The sequence below is a fragment of the Tauraco erythrolophus genome, chromosome Z (assembly GCF_009769465.1).
Source record: "Tauraco erythrolophus isolate bTauEry1 chromosome Z, bTauEry1.pri, whole genome shotgun sequence".
NCBI lineage: Eukaryota > Metazoa > Chordata > Aves > Musophagiformes > Musophagidae > Tauraco > Tauraco erythrolophus.
In genome coordinates, this window is record NC_141496.1 from 48,085,333 (window position 1) to 48,113,275 (window position 27,943).

Below are 27,943 nucleotides of genomic sequence, written 5' to 3' on the forward strand. Positions count from 1 at the left end.
GTTATCAAGACAGAGAATGTTGCAGCAGAGAATGCTTTGAAACCATGTTTTCTTCCGGTTTATGTGCAGGTGACAATCTAATAGTGAATATTAAAAAGGTCAAATCATTGATTTTAACGGGGTAATTAGGAAAAACTACAGGCACCCTGCACATACAACTTTTAATTTGTCTAGCTGTTTTGAAATGATTTGTGCTACACTCAACATAGAAGCATTTTTTTTTCAGCAATTCTTTTTTTCTCTAGTTTACCATTTAAGCTTCAGTGAAATCTCATTCCTATTACTGGCCCTCTCCTCAATCCTTCATTTTTTCTTTCATCATGACAATTTTTCTGTGATAACGGTTTCTCACTCTTTCTTTTGGGTGTCGTCTTTTTCTACAAAGTTGAGCTCCCTTTGAATCCAAAATATGAAACATAACTCTGTCATTTCTTCAAAATCTCAAATCTATTGGGAAGCTAACTGTCCTCAGAAAAACTCTTATAACACATATTTCTTCCATATTGTTACAAAACAAGTCCTTATATTATCAGGTTTATTTCATGTGATGTAATAATTTCCAGGTATTGTATATTGTATATTGTATAGCCAGGGAGCTTGCCAGATTTCCAGCTAGTGGTCCACTACAACTTTCTACCATAACTAGGAGATAGAAATCCCACATACTTACAACTTCCTAGCTTTTCTGCCACAATGGCGGGAAGGAAATACTGGAAGTGATGTTGACTACTGGTATGAGAGTTTTCTATAGTTTGCAAAATTTATGGATGGGATAGCAAATATCTTGTCAATGTTGGTTACTTTCATTTACTCCCCACAGAGATAAAATTTGAACTCCTCATCTGGATTATTTACTTTTCTGTCTATTACTATTCCTTTTAAGTCATTTGGTCGCTTTCTTAGTAACATGTGTTGCCAAGAAAATCTGCCTTACAAAGCGATACAGAAATCAGGCTTCTTTCTACCAAACAAAGACAAAGAAAACCAAAATTAGAAGCATTAGTTTTAAAGATATTTTGAAGTTCAAAGAAAGACATAATTTTTGCTTGGAACAATAAAAGCGCTTGCTTTCTCTTGCCCCACTAAGAATGAATAGCACACAGGAGGTAAGCTTCACTGTTGCTTTATGGAAAGACACATGCTATATTAGGAAACTCTTATTTGTCTGTTGCATATGATTGCAATATTGTATGTTGAAAAAGGCAGAAATTGTTTCTGCAAACTTTTCATGGGAATTTGCTTTCTGCTAATATGAGTGGGAGACTGGTAACCTGTTGCCAGCACCTACCAATTTAGTGACAAGAACCTATTAATTTGCATCCCATAGCATCGAGTGTGAAATCTCATAAGGAAATTGTTGCTAGTGTTGGATGGAAACAAGGAGTACAAAAACATTTCTATTTTAGGAAGATTAATTTCAAGGTTAAAAAACCATAATTGATTTTCTTTAATCACCAGGCTTTTTTTATTAGTCTGTAACTGTTTTTCTATGTATGCAAAATTTTAATTTTAAATGGTATTTTTTCTCAGTGTTTTCATAAAGGCACTCTCTGCCACATTCAGAGGTTCAGAAAGGGAAAGAAAAGCTTTTTCAGCCTTTTCCCAAGTTGACCCGTTTGTATCTTATGCATGAACATGTCAGACCTTTAGTCCTATGAGTAACTGATTCCAATATAAAATTTTTGCTTAAGCTTGGCATACAATGGATCTTCAGATCAACTTTTTTTTTTTTTATGGAATTTAAAACAAAAGAATTGTGAAAGATGCATCTATATTCCATAGTAGTTTAAAAATTAACCATTTTCACAGAGGGAAACATTTATTCAAAGTTGAAAACCACATTTGAGTCAAATATAAACACAAAAAGAATGTCAAACATTTGTATGGTAGGATTACATTATCCTACATCAGGCTAAACCTGATTACTGGTACAGTCTCTTAGAAGATTTTAAAAAGTCTAAATGACTTATCAAAAAATCCTTCTGCCTAGGTTCAGCCTCAATATAGAAATGCACTTTAAAAACACATTTCTATTTTTGTGACTAAAGTACCAGTAAGCTGAAAACCTGAACTTTTAGTTGTATTTTATTAAAATTCAGATTTTATAACCTTTTCAAAAGCTTGCCAAATCTTATCTCAGTCTTTGTAATAGTTTATTAGATGGATGCAGTCCACCCACAGTATTATATGGAATGTGAGGAGACTTCATACATGACAAAGATTATTTATCGGTGTGATGTTTTTTATAGGTGGTGGTGTCATGTCTTCATTAATAATATAAACATAGAACAAAGTCAATATTTTTCATTTAATAGATTCTTGATCCTACGGATTCTTCTAGCAGTGTCTAAAGCTCCTCAGGGACATCTCAGCCTGTAGCACATTGAAAATTACAGATGAAGTAAAATTAAATATGAAGATATTAATAATGAAATAATGAAAAAACAAACCACCTACAAGAATACTACAAGACATGGATAACTATTGTGGCTAAAATCCTGGTCTTGCTTCAGTTAATGAGAGTTTAGCACATGGATTGCCACGGGGGAACTGATGCTTACATTTGTGGGTGATATTCCAAATCAAACAAGGCACTGCAACCTGTGGGAAGAAGGACTCTCTTGAAAGTTAGGAGGAATAGTCTTTATGATAAAACAGGATTGATTTCATTTTTATTTCAGTTAAAGCTTTGAAGTGCTTTTTATGCTAATAACTACCTATGTCATGCCTATTTCTATCTTTTTTAATTTTAATTTTTCCTCAGTTCTGATCCAGAAATGCATAACCTTCTTCAGTCTAACTAATCAGATGACTTTTACTTTCCCAAGGAATACTTTCACAGATTGTTCTGAACTGAAACAGTCTTGCCCGTACAACAAACTGGTAGGCAAGAAGTGCTTTCAGAAGAAGTAAAACAAGAGAAATGTCAAGTACTAAAATCCAGTTTTGTTTTGTTTTGATCTATTTTTTTTTCCTATCGACGCACTTTTCAAGATCATATTTTTAGTGCTCACTGTTGTTATTTGTTCACTGTGCAAAATATCACAGGATATGAAGTAGAAAAGAAATCAAAAGAAATAAAACCACAAGTCAAATTTTCAGATGTGTTCCATCTATTTGCAAAAACACCCTTATACCTGCTAAGATACTCACTAGTTCAGAGAAAATTTTAAAAAGCAACATCAAATGTTTAAGTTTGCAAGTAACTAATAAATTCATAGTTTCTAATTAATAGCATATATAAAAAAGTTCAGAAATAAAATTACTCAACTAACTCATATAACTGTAACTTAACATTACCCTAAAAAAATGCTGATATTTCTTTTATTTCTCTTTGAAAAGTGCATCAGTCTGTTATATCATAAATTAGCTCAAGTCTTAATTATCTTTTTTCCAGTTTGCTTTGTTTTGTAGCAAACATCAAGACTATATCCCTACTGAGAAGAATATTGCATAAATGTACAGGGAAATACGATCTTACCTTTGAATCATACCACACATAAATCTTTCTCACTTGTTTGAAATTGTGATCAATCTGTAACGGTTGAAAGTTGTTATGGCTCAATAGCTGTAAATGGGTTACCTGATACAGCTTATAGTCTATGTGTGCAATATAGGTCATTCACACTACAGACATATATTATATTATATTATATTATATTATATTATATTATATTATATTATATTATATTATATTATATTATTATATTATATTATATTATATTATATTATATTATATTATATTATATTATATTATATTATATTATATTATATTATTATATCATATCATATCATATCATATCATATCATATTATATTATATTATATTATATTATATTATATTATATTATATTATATTATATTATATCATATCATATCATATCATATCATATCATATCATATCATATCATATCATATCATATCATATCATATCATATCATATCATATCATATCATATTATATAGATATTATATTATATTATATTATATTATATTATATTATATCATATCATATTATATCATATCATATCATATCATATCATATTATATAGATATTATATTAGATGTCTTGGGAAGACAGTATTATTAAAGGACATAACAGATAGATAAAAGAAATATTTCTTCATTATAATTAGATGCAGAAAAATTATTACAGTAATTTATTCTCAAGATATATATCTTGTTTCAGATCTTGGAAGTCCAACCTCTACCTCCCTTCATACCCTCAAAAGGAAAAAAAAAATAGAACGGAAGACTTGAATTTTTAAGGCTTGCAAGCTGATATTCTTCATAGACATCAACAGAAAACAATACTGACCTGTCACAACCCACAATTTCCATAAGCTGTTACGTATCAATTACAAATAAAGGCCAATGCTGAGAGTACTTTTCAACTTCTCATTATTTTTAGATTAACCAGACATCTTAATGTAACGATTCCGAAGTGACAAACAAAACTACACATTTTTTTCAACTATTCTTTTTGTTTAAGACATTCCATGATTCAGGGGAGAGAAATAAGACAGAGTTGTTGAGCATGCGTCACAGGCAGTTTTGAATTTCTAATTCTGACGCAACAGGAAAACTCTGAAATGCAGGAGAGCCAGAAGCCTATATTCAAAACTAAACAAAACCTTATAGAAATACCAGACAACCAGTGTGCAATTCAGAGATTTAGAGAAAAAGAATTCAGAAACCATTCTTGTGCAAGAATGCCTTAAAGATTCCTCTCACAGTTTAGCAAATATTTTACTCATTTTGCAAGATCCTGAAATAATTTACTTCTGATATTCTGGCCTGCTTTCAAGGACTACAGATTCCTGGATAAGACTAATACTTGAACATCTACTAACACTACAGTATTCGAAAGACAAGCCAAAGATTAATATAAAGGTCAATGAATTAAAAAAAAAAAAAGAAAAAAAGGTTTCATGTAAATGAACCAGTCAATGTTCTGGAATTAAAAAAAAAAAAACAACTTGACAATAAATCTTTCGATCACAGGTTTTTCTTGATTTACAGTAATTAAAAAAAAAAAAAGAGAGAAAAGTAAAATATCCTCATTTCTATATTGCCATTAATTGTTTCCGTCTTATTTTCTGTCGCTCTAGGATGCTTCAGGAATGAACATCAAAATGAAGGCCCTGTGTGAACATTCATGTTGTGAATATTTTAGTTAAATCTAGCAATCAAGCTTTACTACAGCTGTTTATTAGAAATAAGAATGAGAACAACTGCGTCCTATAATATAATCCTGCTTGCTACATGCATAAGGTCACACAAAAGAAAAACAACTATTTAGAAATGTGAGAAAAATGAAGCAATTTCATTAGGCTGCAGTGCAGAGTAAGCTATATGTAAAAATTAAACCTAGGCTGCATAAAGGAATGGAATAAATAGTGGTCAAAGAGAGATTTCAAATCTAGAGTTTGCCAACACAAGATAAGGAATTGTTTAATAATTATACGTTGAATGGCAGATATTTCAGTCATAATATTTCATATTACATCCTTTAAATGAAATATTTTTATAAATATTATATTTCACAGAAATGATATTTTTTAATATGGTTAGTAAATCTCAGAACGTAGCTCTGTGATTCATTTGCATCAAAACAGGCACAACAGTTGTGCAGCAGAAACAAGATGTATGAGGAAAATAACAGTGATGTCAATTTTGGAGCTATAGTGTACTCAGACCAAACCAGGAAAACAGAGCAGAAATGTGTAATTAATATGGCATCAGACTTTTTTTTCATAAACCATCTAACATCTTGTACATTTTATGTGTTGTACTATTTATGAAGGAGATACGTATCAAAACTTAAATTACAAATTAAAGATGTGAAGAGATGACAAGCAGAAAAAAAAGATGTGTATACATGTTTGAATCTCATCTGGTGTATGTTATTACAGCTCCATTCATCTCTTAGAAGCAATGTTGATGTAATTAAAACAGCTGATGACAGTAAAGAACACTACTAAACTTGTCTACAAAGTTACAATGCAAGGTGCTGCAGTTTTTCATTTTCCACATGAAAACACATGTATAACCAGCGTACTAACTGAATTCTAACTGTTTCACAGTTGGAATTTAGAGAGAAGCCCACATGAAAATAAATCACAACTGAACCTTCCAGTTAAAGTTGCCTTTTGTCAATGACTCATCTAAGAAATTTGCACTGTATTACAATAAAAACAAAAAAAAAGAAAAAAGCCCTCATTTGAACACAGCAATCTTGAAGCCCATACTCATTCAAGTACTACAATGAGAAAGTCTGATGTATTCCCTCCACCTGTCTCTCATTGTATTTTGTATAGTAACATTTTGTATAGCTGAAACCTATCTACTGGAGACAAAGAAGTGGGCTGTCTCCACTAAATAGCTTTAAGCTGTCCATCATTTAAACTACCAGCAAAAGAAATTGAGGTTACCTTTAAGTTTCATCAAGAAGAGATCAAAAGTGGGACCAATTCTTTTATTCTACCTCCTCTACCCTGACTTCATTCTGAGCCTTGTTGAAGTGATGCACTTATCACTAATTATTTTCCAAATGCATTTTTGAATTATCGAAAGGTGAGGTTCCCCAACCGGTTTCTGCTTCTACTGTAAGTCTGATGAAACTCATCTACACTTATCATAGTTAAAAAACAATCCGCCTTTGTTTTCATGTTTTATCTTAGCTCCCACAATTCAGTGGCCAGGATGGACAGACTTATTTCATTTTATTGTCTTCTAAAGGACTAAAACCCCTTTGGTCCCTGTGTTGTTTGCTGTGCATTGAACTTGTCTGACTACCTCTTGGTGCATCACCAAGGACTGGTGTTGTTTGAAACACTGAAAATAGAAGCAGACGTTCAAGAAGCAGTTATAACTTTTCCAGATTGACTAATAATAGTCAGAAGGCCATAAGCAAGGGAAGACGAGATGAAAGTGACTTAATAGAAGCACTGTCACAACAAAGCCAGAGAAGCAGTTATCATCTGCCAGTTTCATAACAACACCTTTTTGCATTGTCCTCTTTGTTACTATTTCAGTGGATACTTCTTGTCTTGCTTGGTGTTTGCTCTCTGTCTTAGGTCTGTGCCAGTCTTGACCATTTCATCCAAATCCAGCTGTCTGAATGGGGGAAAACACTGGTCTGTTCAATTATTTTCCCTCTAGATTAATTAGAATCCATTTTTGCCATCTGGATTTCATTTTTGCACTTTTTGTTCACCTTGCAAGTCTCTTTTTGTACCATTGTCTCATTTCTTTGTTGTCGATGGTATTTGAAATTTCATCTCAGACCGGTAACATTATATAAATGCAATTGAATTAAATTAAACTTTTGTTGATGATTCCTAAGGCCATTCATCCATTTCCAACAGTACTTAAATTGAATCATTTATACAAAAATTATGTATGAAAGAGAAAAGCTGAAATGGAATGTAATACACCAGAATAAATACTCTACTTATTTCTGCATATAAACCAAAACCATCTACTCCAATATAAATGCGCAACTTCAGGAAGCCTAAAACTTGACGAAATCGACTTCTATAACAGGCAAGTCCTTCTTCATGCAGTGCATGGCATGTTGGCACTAACACAGAATAATGGTGCAAACTGAAAGTTTTAATTCATGTGTTTTAATGAAAAATTAAAATGTTTGCATTTATTCTCCAAGAAGAAAAGGTGCACCGTTCTGCAAAATACTGGCTTTACAATTTTCAGAAAGACTTAATTCCCTTCTGTCCATAAAACTATACTGATTGTGCATCCTCTTTAGGCCCCACACTCAAGGAAACAACAACAAAGCTCATCAAGTTTAAAAGTACTAATACCAGCCAACCAGCATGCAAGGCCCAAAGGGAAACACTGTGTTTTATTATGCAGGCTTTCACAGAGCAGAAGGGTAGAGAGTGTACTGAAATACACTCTTTCAGAAATTCATTTGACTTAGAGATTCTGACTATGGCCTAATTTACGCATCATGCATTTACATTTGACTTGGAAAACAAAATAATTATACTGTATTATAAATCTATTTGATGGCCTACTGACACATTGAGAGGACTTGCAAATTCCAAGCTTGCTGTTGTAGCAGAAAGAGCTGAACAGTTCTAGATATTCACCATAAATCCCATGTTTTATAAACCAATACAGGAATATGCCAATGTTCAGACTTAAGCATACTTCAAAATACCAAACCTCACGCATTTTGGAAAGATGGAGGAACCACAGATGTCCTAACTATGCAGTTAGGACTAGAAATAACTCATCTTAAATTTATGAAGTACCCATAAAGACTGTTTTTATGAATCATAACTGGAAATTTTGTTAATATTTCAGAACATTCAGCAGCAAAAGAAAAAAAATAGCAAAGAATGCATCTCAAGATTTAAAACCACATTTTTGTAGTCATGCGTTTTCTTCAAGAAGAATGAACATTATTATATAACATATTTTAAATAACAGTAGAAATTATTATCTTCCCATTTGTTATGAAAACTAAGACTTCCACCACCATGCATGTTTTATTTAACAAAACCTTTGAAAACGAGTTCCCATAATGAAATAGTACTGACCGGATATGAAAGGCTGAATCCCATATAGATGTTCATTGACAAAAATGACATCTCAAGGTATTAACATCTAAAGCCAAATACAGTGAGTTCTTAAAAATACTCAGCTTCAGAAACATAAATGATCCGTTTGACATTAGTGATTACCTGGGCAAATGGGCACAATGGCTTGGGATTAGGGTACTTGGTATCTATCAGAATGCAATACTATACAAATATTCACTTCAAACTTTTTTTTGGAGATGCGCAAGTAAAAGTCCTTCTTCTTAAGGGCAGACGATAACTCAAGCAAGGTAAGTGTCAAGGGTTAATCTTTTTTCTTTTTCTGAGGAGAGCTTCTTTCACCTTAGAGGCAGAAAAATGAGGAAAAACTGCCTAGGTACTATAAGCAGAGCCAGCTGAAAGAGGAACTGTAGAGCAGTATGTGACCAGACAGTGAAGGGCTGCCTTTCAATCCATCTTACCTCTGCACTGGGCCCTGCCCAACACACGTAATTCAAGTCTGGAAACAAAGAAAAAGAGTCCTTCAAAGTCAGAGAGGACTTTTAAAACTGCCTTTACCAGCTTTTCAGTGAGCTTAAAGAGCCTTAGCACTAATTCTCCTTAAAATAAAGCCCATTCACCCACATGCTCAGTACAAGTGTTGTTTAAACAATGAAGAATCAAGTTAAAGAATTCTTCCCCCGTGAACGTGTAGTCTCAGAATATTATCTGAAAACTAAGAGAAAAATATATTTACAACTAATTCAAATTAATTTGGTGCCAATTCTGATGACTATCCTGGTTTCTTATGCTAAGTTATGTCAAAGAAAAAGGTAAGTAAGAAATTTTTATTAGTAGGAAAATGTGCTGAATTTTTGAGGCATCACATATGCTGTAATTGTACCTTAATCCCAGGGGTTTTCTTCATTTAGAAAACGGAACTTATCAATTTAGAAACCTATGTATTGCAATTTATGCTGTCATTGCTCAAGAGTGACACCTATATCTTCTCCAGCTGAGGTTAACTGTGATTGATTTAATGACAGCTCAAATCCGTACACAATAAGTGAACTCACATACACTAATGTGATTATAGCTTTAGAACTAATGAAGAAGACTTCAAGCTCTTTCAGAAGTTGAGTCTATCCTTATTCTCACTACATTTATAGTCATATAAATCATGGATGTATAATAGAAAAATGTGAGATACATTTTAAGCACATTAATAGCACTTTTAAGACATGTAGATTCTGATGTTTGAATTTAATTCAGATTTATTTTAATTTCTGCAACTGCATAGCACAGATAACGGAAGCTAACTTTAGCTTGACTATGTCTGCCATTTATAAGGTGAATACCCTTAAGATCAATCACACTTTTATGGATGAAGACACCTGCAGTTCTAAGCTGTATTTTCTTCTCTGTTCAAAATACAGAAAGTATTAGTGCAGAAAAAAACAAAATTTGAACTTGGAAGAACTATTTAGTTCAGGGGCAGAAAGGCCACTCATAGGATCACAGCCTCACTACACATCCTCCACATTCAATATGACTTTTTTATTTTTTTTATATTTAAAATGATACCTCTAAAAAATGAAAGACATCCCAGAATAAGAGCTGATAGACAAACTGAGACAGTCATACAAAAAAGCCTCTTAATAAGAAAAAAACAAAACCAAAACAAAATAAACTTGCAGAGTTTTTTACTTCTGACCCGACTCAAATACTCCTTTCCTACACAAATGTCATTAAGGCAGCATACAGTAACAGTATTAATCAAATACCAAGAACATACTACAAGAAAAAAAACAAAAGAAACTTTTAAGAAACAACTTCACCAATAAACATGGCCCTGATTCCAAAAGAACTGCAGCCACAAAGTTGTAACAACAGAGTAGGCAGGACGTTGTCAGAAGGCTTTGCTTCCACACATAGCATTTTAAGCCCTGCTGCCTAGCTGTCTCTAGCAATTACTGAAGTTGCACTGCAGTCTGTTGTAATAAAGAAGGAATGCAGTGGGTATAGCCCTGATAAGGCAAGAGGATTCATCTGGAACACACTTTCCACAGGGGAGAAGAAGAGAAAGCACAAATGAGAAGAGAGATTAAGGCGCTGAGGTTTATTAATAACATTAGTAGCAGCAAGGGAAAGACAAGCATTTAAGTTTTGAGGCAAGATTTTTCAACTTAGAAGTCTAATTTTAGATACTGGGGCCCTCCTAAGCGGACCTATTTGAAAAGTTAATTGCTATTTGTTGACCCCTCATAAAGCCTGAAAAAGAAGCTGGCCAGAATGTCAAAGGAGAACTATACCTGTGATTAATAACAAGAGTCATATTCTATAGTCTATCACTTCAAATAGCACATGAAAACGACAAAAAGTTTCTGTATTTTAATACAGGAATTTGAGAAAATCCTGTGAAGCACTCTAAGAATGTGAAATCATCACAGGTCAGTAAAGGGTTTTGTCAAAATATTTTTCCCAAATTTTGTAATAAATTGCCAAGGGTGTAAGAGACATTCTGCCTGGTCTACATTATCGTTTTTGTGTTATTTGGGATGTGAGACTTAAAGGTCACAATACTTCCTGCAATTTCAGAAGAGTACATATACTCAGCAGTTTACAAATATTACCCTATAGAAAGAAAAGACGAGAGTGTGTAACTGTTATCTTCTCATCTAAGCCGAGGTTATAAATAATGCTAATCATTTACTACTGAAAAGATTTTCTGATTAAAAAAATAATTAAAAAATATTTTTGGAAAAAATACCCTGCTTTTATTGGGGTGAGGAAGATAAAAACTGTCTTCTCTTATACCTGACTTAAACTTTCCTGTGTCAGTCTGTTATCTTCTGCCAGTCTCCAACTATAACAATTTTTAATCAGTGCTAGAACATTGATAAACCCAAATATCACAGTATTTCATTCTAGATGCTCAACAGAGTTTCTGTATTTCCTGAAAAAACAACAGAGTCATGTCATTTCCAAATGTTTCTTAAACATTCATAGTGCCAAAACGCTAGTAGTTGGGCGCTTTTTTTTTTTTTTTTCACTGGTATACTCTGATTAGTGATGAGACAATTTTCATTTTCTCCAGCTCATACCAAAAAACATACTAAGCATGGGAACCACAATATTTGCATCATGATGAAAGAAAATCTATGCCTGTTTGCAAGCTGTCCCATTACATGAATTTGCACAACTTCGTTGCTTGACTCAGCAAATGAAGCAACTCTCTCTGGAGCTCTAACGTCGTATGATAAAACAACCTTCAATTTAAGGAAGTAGCATGCTGAGGTGTGCAAAAGCTGAGGTTTATATTAGTCAAATTTAAATGTCTCCCTAGAACAAAGAAATAAATAAGCAAAAACCCTGTTTTTCCTTTTTCACTGTTTTAAACCTGTAAGACAACTTGCCACGTTTTCTTAAGAAATTCATGGAAGCTAAACAGAAATAAAGAGGGGTTAACACAACGTCAATCTTGTGACATTGTCTCTTGCCCCTTAACCTCCTGAATATCAATAAATAGACATTCCAAAGATGTCAGCCACTTTTTCTCCACTGTAGCAAATGAAGAACTTCCTTAAATCTGTATCCAAAGAGGTTTTTGTGAAAAGACTCACCAGCTACTTATTTCCAAACTTTTTTCTTTCTAGAAGATGGAGAATTACAGGAGGGTTAAGTTACCTGTACATCACACAGCCCAGGTGTTAATCAGTATTAGCATTATGACTCAGGTGGTAGTGTTGGGTTCCAGGGGAATTATAATTCAGTACAAAAGCAAAAAAGAAAAAGCAGAAAATAATAACTGTGAGACTACAGAGGACTTAAAATTTCAACATTCTCTAAATATACCAGCAGTACAATAAGAAGAAAAACAAAAAGGCACAAAACCTCTGTGAAGCTACTTAACTTTTGCAGTTAAATGTTAATGTTTTGGCATGCCAAGATCCAGAGAAGGATTTAACTTTGATAGTGCAGCAAATATTTAATATGTGCCAATCTTTCAGTGTCTTACATCTATCCAAATACATTACTTTAAACAGAACTAAAAACATTCAGTAGAGCAAAGAGATAAGATACAAAGCTAAATTTGTATCTCTTCAGAGCTTGAGAATATTTCAATTGAAATTTTAGATGCAACTGTATTGCCTTACTATGGAATAGCAATATAAACCATCATGAAAGCCAAGACAGAAAAACTTCAAAAAATATTTCAAGTGTGTAATTCAAAGGAGGAAAAAAAAAACACTAAAAGGAAACACCCTCCCTAGAGTTGCTTTTTTTTTATTTTTCCTTTTCTCTCTACAGTGATTTAATGAATTCTAATGAAATTACATGCTGGTGAAAAACTCTCAAAAGATTTCACCCATTTACTTCAGATACAATTCTAACATTACATTTGAAATTCATAATGCATAATTAGAAGCAAACTTTCTTTGTTTTGATTGATACTTTTCCCATAATCAATGGGCAGAAAAGAAACGGACTCTGATCAGCTTCCTAAAGACACACCATCACCCTAGAGAGCAGCTGGTCTGCAAATATGCATGCACCTATGAATGTAGGTATGTTTGTATATGCTTTAGACATCTGTAGATTCATACGGAATGTTATATTATTTCCAATGAATATTCTGATGTTATTAATTCTATTTGTTTCCTCTCTGTGAAATTTACTGCTGGAAAACTCTGATGTATCTTGGTAGGCGGCAGATAAATTTTTAATCTGACTACAGCTGCATAGCCTTAAAAGGATAAATTTACATACTGAAACAAACTAGAAGAGATACAAGGAATATATTCAGTGGCTTTCACATTACTGGAAATGTCTGTTGTACGTCTTACTATCCGTATTTATTGCCTCCTGTGACACATTAGCCATAATTATTACACATTATCTGCCTAGTCCTGCATTAACTAAATGAATTCTTTTGCTTTTAGGTGTAACAGATTTGTAATTTTGATTATGATATGGTCCATTAGAAAGGAAAGAGCAGCTGGCAAGAGAGCAGATTAGATTAAAAAAAAAAAAAAGAAAAAAAGAAAGAAGTTAAGCGAATAGAAGAAAAATGCAAGTTTACTTGGAATGTCCCTGAAAGAAGCAGCAAGAATAAAGGAATAAAGCTCAGTATCTTGAGACAAAATCCACAGAGGCAGAGAAGGAAAATTAGGGGATAAGAAATATTAAAAGCCAAGGAAACAGAAGATCTCATAACCTGCAGTTTTAATATAGTTAATTAGGAATGCTTAAAAATGGCTCAGGCAACCTGTTGAATGCTTCTCTGCTACGTGACAGAAGCACAGAGAGGGACAGAAGCGTAAGGGACTTCAGGAATCTAACACTTGCGGAAAACAGTCCTCACATCTACGTGCATCTTCTCAGACTGCCCCTTCAGTGGAAAGTGCTTAATTAATCAAGTAGAAGTACCCTGTTGTTTCAGTTCTACGCCCAAAGAGGTGAGGGGTACCTGAAAGTGTATTCTCCTTTCTGTCTTGCAGTATTGTCCTGGGCACAAAGTTATACGGGCTCCTTTCCTTATAAGATAATTCTTTCTCCTCTTCCATCACTCTTGTTTCCTTTTATGCAGAAGCCTTGTAACCTGAATGATTTTCATGCTGATTGTTCATATGGAATGCAAACACGTTTCTTACTCTTTCTCTGACGTTAGTTTTCCCTTTGTCCTTGTAGTAGTATGCCATCGGGCCAATTCAACATAAACAAAGCACTCTGGACTTTTTTTAGAAGGGGAAGGCCAAGGACCAGGAGAAAAATATTTGTGATATTAAAAGCATTTACAGGGATGTTAGAATATTTTTTTATCATACCAGAAAAAATATCTGCTATCCCTTGCAGGTTTTATAAAACAAACAAAAAAAACACCTCACAAAACCTCCTCATTAAACCAATACTGAAGTTAGCACTTAAGGGTGCTTTATCCAAGCCACTTCTCTGTCCTGGAGCAGATATTGCCAAATTTCTTCATTCTCTTCTTTGATTACATTTAGCCTAGGCAAATAGCCTACAGTGCTGCTTTTTCATGCAATATAATTGGAAAACAGTGACTTGTGAACATAATACTTCGGCCAATAATGGTGAAATGAATTGTTATCAAGATGGAAAAATATTCCTTTTCTCTCTGCAAATGTATTACAAGGTGAGAAGTGCTTTATGCCTCCTTCACAAAGAATATATCAGCTGTAGGACCAAGTCATGAGACAGGAAACTAAAAAGTTACTCTAATTAAAATGTTTTAATACATAGAACTATTGAATAATAATTTCAATATACTGATAAATTAAGCATGTTAAATTATGAAGTGCAAACTTAAATCTTCACTGTTGTCAGCAATTGCCTTCAATATTGTCATCCTGACAGTTAGAAAGCTAATGTATGCATTAGAGATGAGAATAAAACTTTTTTTGTCATGTAAAATCAAAAGTATCAACATTGTGTACAGTTTTGGTATTACAACTCCATTTTCCTCTACCATTTCTACACTTCATTTTCTTTTCTTGTAGGAATGGTTGCTGGAGGAATAGATTCTGATTAATAACTCAGCTAACCATTCTCTTTGAAAAGAATTAACTATCTAGGCAGGGTACAACAAAGCATATTTCAGCAGGAATATTTTACAAGGCAAATTACAAAGAGGTCCATAATTACCGATTTTGAGCAGTGTTTTTCAGGATTTGCTGTAGGTAGGGAGAAATCTGTTGGGAGAGTCGTTGTAGCATATATTTACGAATTGACAAGCCTACTCCTCTAAAAGAACAGTAAATCACCCTTAAACTCAGTTCATAGACCATGCAGCATATATCTGAGGCCTCAAATGTAATAATACTTTGCAATTTAAAGGTCTCTCAGGACTTTGTTTTTCTCTATATATACAAATGATTTCTACTAGCATGAGTGAGCCATTGTCTCAGAATTACATGAAATCTATACAAGGTGATCTTTTTTTTTCCTTTAATTTTTATTTGGTGTTAGTTTTCAAAAGTCATTGAAACATAAAGCAATTACTGCTGTGTGTACAGTAAGAGTAAATGTGAAATAAAATATAAGCAATAATAAACCAGAAGTTACAGAAGAGGTACATTTATGCACCTGTTAAATCCAGACATGAGACTTAACAGGTGGACCCTAACTTACTACTGCAAAGGTCAAGACATGCTTCCTGTCCTGGTATTGAATAGCTAGTTGGCAAAGTGAATCTTAACTCATGCTGTTCTTATTTTATTATAAAGTATACTCTTAAAGATATCAGAATAAATAGCATAAAGGTTTTGCAATTTCACACCATAGAAAGTTTCCTACTTAGAAAATCAGCTTTATAAAAAATAAAGACTAGAGTTAAACCTGGGACACTCTGCTACCTTAATGCGACATTCCTCTCTTCATGCATTGCACAGAATTGCTCATCAGAACTGAATTAAAGGGTTACAACTTCTCCAAACCTGTTGAAGACTGGGTCCAATTCAACAATATGGTGAAGCATATGAATAATGTAAGAAGGTTTAAACTCAACCCTGTAAAATATTGATAAATTCTTAAAAGTCAAACACCAGTGTGCCTGAATCAGACCTGTTTTCACAGAGCTTTAATTAAGGCTGTATTTGGAGGAAGAGATCAACAAGATGGGCTCAGAGAATTTAATAACCTTTTCTCCCTACAGATGGAACTGAAAGAATGGTAAAACTGACTAAGAACAGTGCATGAACTGAAAAGCTCAGTGCAGTTTTAGCATAAAGATTGTGTGATGGTTTTATGTAAAGGGGTTCTGGTGGCAGGAGAGGGGAGTTGCTCCCTGTGACTCCCCTGGTTTCAGAACTAGGTCAGACCTGACTCTGGCCACCAGATTGGACTCCCATCCCCCTCCGGGTTGAGCCAATTGGTGCCTCTGCGAATTGCCCTATTTAAGTTGGGACAAAGGAACCGGAAAAGGTGCTTTACCCAGGAGTGAGAAGGGATGAGGGCACTGCCCACGTCCCGGCACCACCAGCTGAGGATGGCAGCGGCGGAGCAGCCTGTGGAACCTGGGGAGTGCCCCGCTCCCGAGGTGCCCCCTGGGCCGAGTTCACTCAGAGAGGACTGAGTTCTGAAAGAAACAGCCACGCAGACACCAGGTCAGTGAAGATGGAATGGGAGGAGGTGCCGGAGCTGAGTTTGCCCTGCAACCGGTGGCGAGACGGCAGCAGCCCGGCTACAGTCAGGACAGACTTGGAGAAGCAGAGACCCACCCGCAGCCCGTGTAGAAGTTCATGTTGGAGAAGAGATGCCTGAGCCTGAGGATGGTCGTGGAGAATGGGATGCATGAAAAGGTAGAGACGCATCCCAAGTCCGTATGACGACCCACGCCGGAGCGAATGGCAACAACTCCCTAAGAATCCGTGACTGGTAAAGCCTGCACTGGAGCAATCCGATGGGGAAGGATGGCATCCTGTGGGTAGGACTCATGCTGGAGGAGTGTGGATTTTCCTTGTGAGTAGGGGATCCACTGGAGCAAGGGAAAAGAGTGTAAGGACTCCTCCTCCTTTAAGAAAAGGAGTGGCAGTAACAACACGGGATGAACTGACCTGCACTCCCGCTGGGGAGGAGGCAGAGCCAGGAAGAAAAGGAAAAGGTGGGGGGAGGTGTTGTTTTTAAGAACTGGTTTTGTTTCTTTTCATCCTCTCAAGTAACTGTTAATGTTTTCTTTTTATCCTTTCAAGTAACTGTTAATAAATTGTTTTGCTTTATTCCCAAGTTGAGTCTGGTTTGCCCCGGATCATGGCTGATGGGTGCTCCCTCTGTTCTTGTCTCGACCCTCAGTCCTTTTATTATATTTTTTTTTCTCCTCTCCACTTCACTGAGAGGAGGAGTGAGAGAGTGGCTAAGTGGAGTTTAGTTGCCGGATTGGCCTAAAACCACAACAGATTTTCACCTCCATATTTCTGGACTGTTAATGCTTGAGGTTACCTCCTGCACTGTTCTGTGGTCTGACGAAAGTCCCAGGAGTCCTAGCTCATTGTCCTATCACATGAACATCACAAAATCTCCCTCCAAAAAGGGGCTTCAGTTGAACAAAGAGGCCAAGAATTGACACAGGTAATAATTAATAACAAAACATCCGCACAATGTCTCAAAACTAAAAATCTTTTATGGTGGAAATGAAATCATACATTTCTTATGATATCAGGGAAGGGAATGCTTTTGGTCTTTTTTTGGTAGAGTTATGGCTTCAGCACAAGTTGGACAGTGGTCATCATCGTTCTGGATGTATTTTTAAAGCAGAGGAGAATAGCTATACACTGTTAAATAACAATCATAATTTGTCATTTGCTTGCTTCTAAGATGTTCAGATTTAAGGTGTTTATGATAGGACTATTACACAGCTAAATGCCTGTGAATATGCAGAAGTAATCACATACTGAAGGTATATTACATGTGTTTTAACTTCAGACTTTTCTCTCTCCCTTTCTCACTACCCTTGTACACATTTTTTACCAGTCTTCATTCTCTTTACAGCTCTATTCTGTTTTACTTCCTCTTGCTTCAACCCTTGCCCTATTTTCTGAGATCCTGTCCTCTTTTTTTCATGACTCCTCCATTCATTCACATCTAATGTTTGCAAAGCACCTCAAAAACACGTTTTAATTCCCCTACTAAGTTGGCAGATCAGAGAGTAATCTGTCCACCACGGATTTTGTAACACTTTCTCTGCCAAAGAGGTGACTCAAAGACAGCTAGAGAAAACTAGTATGAAGAAACAAATCTGAAATGATGAAGAATCTGATAAATCAAAGGATTCTTCAGCTGTATTATTAAAGCATCTGAAAATACAAAAAAAAAAACCCTCTAGAAATGTACATTAAAACAAAGGGTCAGAGAATAGCTAGCCTTAATTGGCTTAGCTTCTCTGATCGCAGTGAAACCAATAACCTATACTAGCTGAGAAAATGAACACTCCTAGATATATCTTCTGTAAGTTAATATGCAGAAGTATAATACCCTAACAGAAGTGTCTTGTAGCTGCTATATTGAAATAGCATACTGCTGTGAACAGGACATGCATCTTTACTCCAGAGTTAGGTCTAACACCACTCAGTTTAACAATCTGAGAATAAAAGATCTTCATCATAAGGGAGGTATCTGATTCTAGCCCTGCAAAACTGCGCCCTCTGAAACTGATTTTGAAGAAATACATTCATATAGCTTGTACAGTAACGTTCAAATAGGCTTAGCTGTTCTTTTCAGCTAAGGAAAGTAGACAGGATAGCTCCAGTAACCTTTACTCTTGTTTAGTCATATTTATACTTTGTCACAACTGATGCCAGGATGCAATTCTAGATTACTCAAAAGAATCACAGTGACATTTGGTTCTGGGAAAATCCTTTACACTAAACAGAACTTTTTCCCAGCCAGAACAACACAAAGGAACCAAGGTATAAATAAAACCTGTCTCAGCACAGCACTTTCTAAGACAGGTTCCTTCTCTGTGCAAAAGCTATTTATGAAACTGAACTTGTACCTGTGGGAAGACAGTTAGCCACTGTTTCTGTTTTCTCAGCATAGAATTGTGGAATAAACAGACAAGAATCATCTTTTCATCATCATCATTTTCTTCCTGATGATACTGCTTGCTGAAGTAATGTCATATAACTTTTTTGTATGTCAAAAGACCATAGTTATATTTTAAGATTAAGTCTTCTAGATTCTTCTAAGAATGTTCAATATTAGACTACATTTGAAATGTTGGCCCCAAAACTGATAGCAATTTTTACACTACAAAAATAAATCATATGCTGTATTTAATTATAGTGTTTACTGATACAGTTTCCTCAGATCACCTTTTCTTCCTCATTTCAATTAGTATTATTAAAAACACATTGACCGCAAAAAAGCTAATGACAATAAATCACAGTTACAAGTGCAAATGAATTCCTTATTACATGACAGCTGTTTTAGAAATGCCAAAAGAAGACAAAGGTCAGGAAAAAAGTTAATACTTATTCATAAAGGCAGGAACTGAAAAGGTAAGTGACAGAAGTTAGGTGGTATTTTGAAGTAGCTAAAAATAAGGGCTTAAATGGTTATTGTTAATACTTTCCACATGTTCCATGACTTATTGGCAGCAGTGCTTTTAAGATTGGTACTTTTTCAGTAATTAATCATTTTTAGGGTGTGGGATAGCTCTTTAATCATATTACTTTGTGTTACTTTTAAACAGTAGTTGGCTAGATTTATCTGATGTAATCCTTTTGACTTCTAGCAAACTATACCAGAGATGAATTATTGCTTTGATCGTTGAATCTACAACATTAAGACAGTACTCTACTCTTCTGCTTTTGGAAGCATAAAGCCTTTCTTGGTTTCCTTTAGGTAAAGCAACAAACAAATACAGTTATAAACTAAAATAACCATACTGGTAACTTTTAAAGTCACACATCAATTACTACAAACTGTCTTTGGACAGTAAGAACCAGACTTAACAGAAATAAGAGGGAGTCTCAAAAGTTTGCAGTCCAGTTTTCAGCTTGGCTTCAGACTTCCCAAAGGATTATAGTCACTGAGTAAACATATTTTCAAATACATATGTTCAAATTCTGTTTAAGATTTTCCATAGCTGATCAACTGCTTCCATTTCAACAGCTACTGTGTGCAAAATCTTAGTACCTAGGAGTATGTGTTCTTCTCAAAGCTGAACTACTTTTCCTCACAGTTTAAGTCCTTTGATAATCTCCTAAGACTGAATCTCTTAGTTACTTCTTTGTCCTTTACAAAACCTAAGTCAAGTCTTTAATTTTGTTATATTCCTTCTACTTAGCCCTTTCTCTTTACCATTCTTTACTTTTTTACTATTATTTCAGTTTTAAATGAAAAGTTTTTATAGTACAACTGTTCATACTATGAACTGAATATTTTATTTTGTAGTTGTTCTTGTTTTGTCTGCTTGGGAGTGTTGCGTGCTCGTGAAGTTAACTGTAACCACCTTATTTCTAAAATATACTTCAGAAATATGCAGGGTATCTTTGTGCCCTGTAGAAGAAATCTATGTTATTAGTGTTCCCAACGTGGTGAAATAAAAAATTCAAAACCTTCAAATCCCTGCTGTAACTTTTTCCTCAATATTTGCTTCAAGTGCCTGCATATGAATTCCTCACTTAATACTGATTTGTCAAAATCACATTAACAAACTTTTAACACTAGCCTGTCTTAAATATAACATAAGTTTCAATCTCATGAAGTAAAGTCTTTCTTAACTACAAATTTGTAAAGAGTTCTGAAAGAAACGAGGAACAATCGGAACAGTTTTGTTTCAGAATGTGTTTTTTCTTAGCAGATCTGTGATTTCAGACAATTTGAACACTGATAGATGTCTCTTTCAGTGTTACTTAGCCTTGAGAGCCTCCTGAGTTTGTTTCTCACAGTTGGCATAAAAGCTCTTCCCTCTTTTTCATGTTTCCTTTTTCCTCACAGTTATCTTCCTTGCTCCTTGTTCCAAAGGGAAGACAAAGAGATCTTAACCAAATACAGCTAGTACAACTTCTCCTTCCTTCCTCTCAGTAGTTTTTGTAGTTCAATTTCTCCCAACCCTCTTGTAATAAAATGAAATCTACTAAGCGCTTGGGTTTGCTGCTCCTAAGTGTAAATGAAACATTTCTTGCTTACTTGGAGGAATGACATCAGTTCACATGTAGTTTACTGAAACCCACAATAACTAGTTCACCAGAAAGAGACCACACACAACAACATTAATAAATACAGATGACAGATTTAGTTTTGCAGTGCTCTCCCCTCTAGTTCTAGACACCCCTGCCATCAAGAAACTACTCAAAATTGGAAACGTAGAAAAAGCTGATTACTCCCAAAATCTTTACTCCTCAATTAGATCCAACTGGCATTGCTGGTAACCAGGAATTTTTTATTTATTCTCATTAACAAGGGTATACAGTTGTTAAAGGGAAATATTTACACATTTCTAAAACATCTGCTGGAAGCACATTTATTTATCCAGTGTCTGCACGTTGTTCAGAATCACCAATGTTTTAATATTCTAATGTGTGTAACAAGAAATAGGAAGAGAATACATATTTCATGTCAGAGAAATATGAAGAGAATACACATTTCATATCAGTTTAGTCATTCATAACTAATTGATTGAAGTGGTTAGTGAAATCAAGCAAAATAGTTGTTACGACTTTCCTCCTACTTCTTGGGAGCAATGTTAACCATAGAATCACAAACCCACAGAATAATTTTGAAGGGTGCCTTTGGAGATCTAGTCCAACCCTTCTTTCAAAACAGGTCTAATCAGATCGAGCTGCTCAGGACCGTGCCCAATTTACTCTTGAGCACCTCCAAGGACAGATCTCATCGTCTCTCTGGGCAATCTGCGTCAGTATCTGATTACCCTCATGAATAAAAGTCAATCAACCAACCAACCAATCAACCAACCAACCAATCAAAAATCTTCTTATAGCTAATGGGAATCAAAGCAGAAAGCCAGTTATATCAAAATTGCTATACTATTATTATTCACCAATGAACTCGTTTTGTCTTACTTCAGAAGACACAAAGTTTTCAGAAGAGTAAAACAACTCAATAATAAAATATTTAAAACTGGATTTGAAATAATTCTGAAAGGTACATTCTAGAGGTATACCTAAAGTAAGGTACGCAGGTAACTACATGCAAAACTATCTCTTCTGTTAAACAATTACAAGCGTTTCTTCCTTCTTCAAAGATATTATCTAGATGTACTTTGACTTTCTGGAGTGTAAGAAGTTTCAAGGATGACTGAGTAGCTGGCAATTCAAACACATTGAAGGCAAAACACCCTATTTTTGTGCTACCTGAAACATGACTAAGAAGTGGTGATGTTAAGTCTAGAAAATCCCAAGTCCCAGGGCAAGTCCAAACTCTACATCAAAAAGCACTCCCAAACCTATAGAAACAAATCAAGGCAAATGCATCCAAGTGAAAAATAGCTTTTGCAGGTCTCCATAGTAGATCATCCACCATTATATGCAAGAATTGAATACCTGTTAATTCCCAGAATTAGCACCTTCCTCACAAATTTGTAAGAAGGAGACAAACTGTAAATACTTGTATGCAGTGCAGGTGGGATTTTGGGGAACCAGCTAGAAAAGATTCAAGGTGCTTTGAATATGAAAGTGACAGTGACTGGGTTTATAGGGACAGGAGGTGGGTCAGAATCAGCACAGGTGCTACAACATTAGTGGATTTACCATTGAGCCTGGAGAGCTCAAACAGTTCAAATAAATGCATTCCATACAAAAAGAAATATCTTTCTTGAGGGATAAAGCCGTTTTCCTTGTGTTACTCTATTAACATTTTTATATATACTCCACCACCAGTGATCATAAGACAGAGTCAGTGAACTCCATTTTTTGTGCAGGGGTTTCTCACTTCTCATTATTATCTGATACACTTTCAAAGTCAGTGCAATAGTGAAGCACTACTGATGAACTGTCAGTACTAATAGTATAGTCAAATTCAGAAAACTATTGTATTTCCTTTAAATAAAGGATATAGATCATCCATTTATCAACAGAAGCTGTACATAAATATATACACAAATATATGAGTATATGTACACATATATATGAAAATGGAGATGAAATAAGACCAGTCTTGACAGCAGTCTACAACTCCTTGTTACATATTTCTTCACTGATAAATTTGATATCTTTATGTATCCATTCTTTATGTACCCTGGCTTTATGCTGTGCCAGGTCTCTGATATCAGGGGTTTGTTTATATTTCCAGGTTATAAATTTGAACATGTTACTCTGCTATATGCTACAGCTCATCTGAATTATTTTTGAATTTCTAAAACTATCTCATCAATTCCCAGCACTTTATTAGCCAAAGGTAGTGTGTATCATTGATATGCTAGTGTATAAACAACAGCAGAGGTAGTTCCACTCCCTTTGGGGGCTTAAACACTATTGTCCCTAAACGTTTTGAACTACTTTTCCTTCCAAAAGAGATAGTACTGACAAAATTGCACTGACTTTCTTCTAGGGAGGAAAAAAAAATCACAGATAGCTCTTTCATAAAAGGACAATTCACCTGAAGTAAATGTTTCTCAGAAAGACTGGAATAAGTAATTGCTTTAAAAATACAATTTGAAACTTTAGAATAGTGTTTTTAAGACTCATTAATGTGTTTTCCGAGATTAAAATAAAAAAATAGAATGAAGCAGAAAACAAAATTTTAAAAGCAGACCCTTCAGCTCATAAAATTTTTGACATTGTAAAATCTAGTCCTGACAAGAGTAGGCAAAATTTGGGAGTACTGCATAGATACCTAACGGATTAGAAAATAATTTTCCGAGCTAATTGCATTGACTGGGGACTGAAAATACTTGGATCCATGACAAAACTGCATTTCAAAGAGATAATGAGATATTGAGTATTTGTATTCTGTTAACACAGAAGACAAAATTTATGACATTTAATACAGAAATATCACATCAAGAATAAAACAAAAACAGCAGCTGAGATGTTACTACAGATATTAATGAGACCACTAATGGGTAAAACTGTCACCAGTGAAAAAAAAAAACCACAAGAAAAACTTACCAGGTTGAAACTGCTCATTGCTCACACTTATGGTGATAATCTTCCACTACTTCCCTCCTCCAGACTGTTTATCTTCATATCAATCTGGTAAAAAACAATAAAAATAATACATAAAAAATCCCAACTCAACCAAAACCAAAATAAAATAAAACAAAGATATTAAAATCTTTAGTTAAAATAACTTGAGGAACTGGGTCAGAAATCTTTCAGTAGATTAATGTGATAGATCGTATTCTCCTTTCATTATTTCTACATTTCAAGTCTGAGTACATAGCACAACTTAGACTGACCTTAAGCATTCATAAAACAGAAAAATAGCTCAATGTAAGTTACATAATATGCCTCCTCAGTTTCCCTCTATTTCTAAATTTTAGTAAATACATAAGGAAGCTTTAGAACTCTTGTAGTTGTAGACGGCAGGAGGTAAACCCTGACATGCATTGATATGGATTGTAAGGATAGATGGAGTCTTTTATGTCTCAGCTATTTTCCAAAGTCTACTGGTTGTTGTTGCAGGCTTGTGTTACCTGGGGAAGAGCTTAAAAAGCACCATAACACTCATGCATTGATTAAAAAATAAAAATATAGTTGTTCTTTTTTTTTTTTAGTTGAAAGGAAGCAGACAACGCTGGAGAGCTGAATTCCACCACACAGTGGTTCGTCATTAAAAATCTTCTTCCTTCTGGTTATGTAATACATTGCAGTCTCATTGTTAAAAGTAAGAAGAGATAAACTGATGCTCTTGATACTTAGTTCAGGAAATTAAACAAGCTTCCATAGTTTCTACGTAGGCTTTGGCCTGAAAATAATGACTATTTTCAAGATATTTCTAAAATGACTGGTTTGGATTCCTCGTTTGAAAAAAACCTCTGCCAGTTTTGCTTTGAGAATTTCTAGGATGTACAAAACTGGAATAGGTCACGAAAAACTAATATCAAACTGACAAGCCATTTAAGAAGATCTCAGATGATGTTTTCTTTTTTCTTAGAATAATCTGCCATTGGCTTATCACATTAATTGGACAGTCTTTAATTAGTTAGGATTACTTTCATTTTGAAATTCTAGAGAATTCAAGGAGAAAGGTTTCTTTGTTCTGCAAAAGTACTTCTACATAACACCAGGAAAACTGTACAAGCTGAGATCTACACATGGAGTAAAGTGAATAAACATAGGATAAGTAATGCTACATTTTTGTCCAGGTGCATTCTTACCTGTGCATATTTACGTCGCAGACTTGCTGAAAAAAGAGCCTTGACCTAGGTATCACAAAACTCACATATATGCTTCCAGAGTTTCTTTCTACAATCAATACTAAATCCAGCTATCTACCTTCCATCCTTAAACTCTCAGTCAATACAATCGCTTATACGAGAGGACTCCCTGCTTCTTACATTCAGTTGCCTTGCAGCTTTTTAAAGCCATAGGAATGTGCTTGACGTTGAGACCTGGACCAATGGTATCAGGCTTTTTGAATTTTTCTGTGAAGAACCATAGTCACAGAATAACTGGTTGGAAAGGTCCTGAGGAGGTCTCTTGAACAACACTCCACTTCATGTACAGAGTCAGGACTGAATTCAGACCAAGGACTGGTTCAGCTAAGTATTGAAAAACATGTTTCCATGATAAATTCAATTCAAAAAGTAAATTAAGAGATAGTGTTTTAGTAATTCCACATAGTTTGTACAAATTTACAAGGGCAACTTAAGCTCAATTAATTTGATTTGAATTCCTCCTTAAGAATTAATTGTCTTACATGGTTTTCTCTTACCTTACTGCTATCTTTAAGGAAAGAGGTAACAGTCAGAATCTTGCAATTCAGTATATGAAATGTTTTGGATATCCATCCATTTTTAGATATTACTGCTTCTATATCTGGATACAATGACTCAATTAAAATTTGCCCCAGTCCAAATTTATGTGACAGAAAAGCTTTTCCTGCAAATTATTTTTAAAGCTAGCAAAATAGCCACTTCATCCTTATTATAATGAATGATATTTGCAAGGTCAATGAATAATCTGATGTCTTCCAAGAGTAGCTATTTTTAATAATATCTACTTAGAAGGTATGAAGGCTAAGAGAATGATTTCTGTGTTGTTTCATGACCAGTTTTGGAGAATGTTCTATTGCTGTTACAAATAAGGAACACTAGACAATTTCCATACTGTTCAATTAAGTACTTTATTTTCAGAATGCACTGTTTTAAATGATGTTCCTGCTAATGCATTATGAGGAATTATGTTGTGAGATGTGCACTGTTAAGTGGTACTCTAATATTCACCTGTATTATATACACATAGCATATTACTGAGAAAGGCTATAAGAATATCCACTTGACTTTTGAAATATTTTGTAGAATTCTTGAGAAAAGCCAAGCAGCATAGGCTAAATTCAGCTATTAATGAAGATGAAGGGGCAGTCACAATTATCCAAAGAGGCAAATATTAACTACCTACATACCTAAAAAAGGAAAAATGTAGCCCCCAGATTTTATATGCTTTGCAGGAAACTCTGGAAAAGGTAGAGTTCAGCATATCCTCTATTTTGTGCAGGTTACAGGGTAGCATTGCTACCTACTATTGGAGGAAATTGCCATCATCTTGGACCCACTCCAGTCCTCAGCAGAAAAGCGGGATGGAGTCAAATCGATTTATTCTTGAAACATCCCAGCAAACTTACTGGCAAACTAATTTAATTTTTGATCACCTTAATTCTGTGCAAATGACAATAAGACTCCTTCAAAGGCTTCACTTTTAACCCAGACACATCAAAGGTGAGAGCAGCACTTGGCCAGGAAGAAAGAGGTTCAATGAGAATGTGTGCAAGAATGCTTCCAGTATGATTTATCACTGGGAGACTGGTATTGGACTTTTTTAAGTTTAAGGCAATATAACTCATCTATTTGAGAGGAGATGAAACAAAATGAGAGAGCAAGAAAGACATCCATTTATGCTTTTTTAAATTATTAATTACTGAGAACCACCTGGGACTTTGATGCTATGCTATTTAAGACATACCAGATTTTCTCTGTAAACTCAGGAATAAGCAAAAAAAGTGTCCACACTCTTCAATGGAAATACTAAATATTTCAGTCCTGTCTTGTGAGGTATATGACCTATTTTCTGAGCCATTCTAGTTTTTCAGAATAATTTCTGTAATGAAATTTTCTGACAGGACTGAAACTGACTGTTCCTTAAACATTTACCTACTTTCAGTTTTCTGGCATACCTAAACAATGATGGCCTTAGGCATAAATTTACAGCTTCAATTTGTTTTAATCCTGAAAGTCATCTGGAATCTTCAGCTAATAAAAATATCTTGTTTATTTATTAATTAAATAATTATATTTTAAAACTTTGGAAGAAGGGAAGAAATGAACTTCACAAGCCAAGAGTCAAAACACAAATGAACACAAACTGGATGCATTTAAACTCTTGTACTTAATTTTAAGGACTTGAGGGTAGGGCAGACAAGATCTTTCATATTTCTTCCTAAAACTTTTATGTACCTCAAAAGATTCAACAACTGAACTTCTGGAGTATGCATACAGCGCTATTTATGATAAAATATTTAAACTTGATCTGCTAAAAGTAAATGTCTACTTAGTGTCCTGTATTCTTTCATATTGAAAAATCAGAGGCAAGAAGAATTCAGCTCAGATCTGGCTTCATTCCACATTTGTTGGCACTGGAGTACAATCACTCACAAATTATTGTGTCACTGGGAAAGGGGAAGAAACAGAGAAAACAGATTCTGAATTAAAGTTCTTTACTGAGAATAATCCTAATCAAGACTCTCTCAAATAAGA